The sequence below is a fragment of the Montipora capricornis genome, chromosome 3 (genome assembly GCF_036669925.1).
Source record: "Montipora capricornis isolate CH-2021 chromosome 3, ASM3666992v2, whole genome shotgun sequence".
Lineage (NCBI taxonomy): Eukaryota > Metazoa > Cnidaria > Anthozoa > Scleractinia > Acroporidae > Montipora > Montipora capricornis.
In genome coordinates this window covers 31,372,786-31,375,082 of record NC_090885.1, presented here as the reverse complement: position 1 = coordinate 31,375,082, position 2,297 = coordinate 31,372,786, and positions in this window count along the sequence as shown.

Sequence of the window (2,297 nt, the reverse complement as noted above, 5' to 3'; positions counted from 1 at the left end):
TTTCTTTTTCTGGGGAAAGATCTCATCATAATGCTCTTACAACCGCTGTGTTTAGCCGCGCAGAGAAGAGTGGAGAGAAGCTACTGACCACAATGGGAAGTTTTACCAATCAATTTGATCAGAAAAGAGACGCATTATTCAAGCTGGTAACGAAAGTCGTGATACTATGCAGGAAATGTCAAGAAGGATCTCTTCGAGCAAGTATTATCGGGGAAAGACTATTCCAAAGATTTGTACGGAAGAGCGGATAAAAGAACAAAAAGTCAACCTCTGGGACTCCATGAAGAAGCAAAAGCTCTCCACTTGGAAGACTGCAGGAAAAAAAGTCAAATAAGAGTTGACAACAAAACTGTACAGCTGAGCGAAGATAGGAATCTGTTTGCGAGAATGATGGTCGTATACAAACGTCGATCAAACATTGACATCAAAGAAGCTGTGGGTACCTATGAGTTTTACGTGGTACTAAGGCCACTGTTTGCAGGCCATGGAACACTGCTTCGTTGCTCCCGCAAAAGTGCCTTTATGGATATTTTGGAGAAGTTACCTGTAGATGTACATGAAGACAACGACACTGGTGTCAATCAGAATGGTCAGCATACAGAGGTGTAGATGCCATGGCGGAGGTTCAATGCCTGGACAAACCTGAATGGATTAAAAACTGTTCACATTTGGCAGATCACTTCACTAATTGCATTTTCAAGAAGTTTGGTGAGAATGAAGAACTCCGATTGGTTTTTGATTGATACGCCATCCCATTTTCTCTGAAAGAAGGCACCCGAACAACAAGGCTGGGGGAACAGGTTACTGAGTATTACCACATTACTCCATCAACGCACATAGCGCGGGTTCCGATGAAAACACTTCTTTCACATGCCAAGACAAAGATGGAGCTGGTGGACTATCTGGCACAGAAGACTATTGAAGCTGGGGTTCACAACGGAAGACGAGTAGTTGTAGCATGGAGGTCAGAGAGCAAGGGGACAAGAGAATATTTTTTATACCTGCAAAGCAACCACGAAGAGGCTGACACGAAGATTATTTTACATGCTGTTGACGCCACATCCCGAGGTGCGACTGATCTTCGGATACATTCCCTCGACACGGATGTCCTCGTCCTGGCTCTCAGACGTTATTCAAGCCTATGCAGGAACACCTAGCCTTGTTCATCACAGGTACAGGGAGGAGCCATCGAGAAATCCAGCCTTATCCAATCTATCGAGCTTTAGGCCCAGAGAGAGTTTTTCCGAAAAAGGGAAAACAACATGCTGGAAAGCTTTCATGGAAGCTGACGATGAAATCACCAATGGTCATTCTCAGAAGTTCTAGTTCTCACTCGGAGAGAAATTGCCACTTTCCATCAGGAGAAACCAGGAGCCCATCTGGAGCGTGCAACTTCCATACAGCATGTGTGACGGCGTTTTCACAATTAGGTTTATTTTTAGACTAGCCGTTCCCGCAAATTAGGTCAAAAAACAAAGGCAGTTCCGGTTCGGTGACCCTATGACGTCAGCTTAATTTCTTGTAATTGGTCATCGGGCTCCTGTGGGAGTCTCATTCGCGGGAAATTCAATCTTAAAAGAAATCGGTCTGTGAAAACGCCGTTACACGAACACAGTAGAGTTGTAGGCTCCGGGTCATGGGTTCCTGGATGAACTAATTAAAAAACATGTAGCTCTCTGGATTAGCCAGTGAAAGCCTCGTTTTGATGCTGTTAAAGTTAATGTGACCCTCTTGTAACAGTAAAAGTGAAGTAGTTGGAACTTAAATTAGTATTTTCCATGTTAATTTAGTTATGGAGCGGTAATAGTATTGTCAAAAGGTCAAAAGCTATTTTTGTAAACTAACCTCACTTGCATGCTCATTCAGTCACGTGACCAATCGTGATATCAACGGTAACATCGATTTACGTCTCTCCTGCTATTTTGGTGATGATTTGTCTACAATAAACGAAGCTAGAGTGTATTTTATTCCGTAGCCACGTTTTCATGCGTGGTCTAAAGGGGAGCAGGTTGCAAAACTGGCAAAATGTATTGTCCTGTTTATTAGGGTTCCCTCAACTTATCTAAAGTAGTGGCTTGCTTTCAGTAAAAAATGCCCGCGGAAATTCATATGCTGCCAGACTAATAAGCCTTTCGAGCAAATTTCAAAAGAATATTTGTTTCAAAATGAGGGCATTAGATCTAGTTAACATAAACACAAAAGACTGTAAAGGTGGTCACTATTTATGAAAATGGTCTATAATATCACCGGAATACGCGCTTGAGTTGGTCAAAACCTTTTGAATTATTAATGACCAA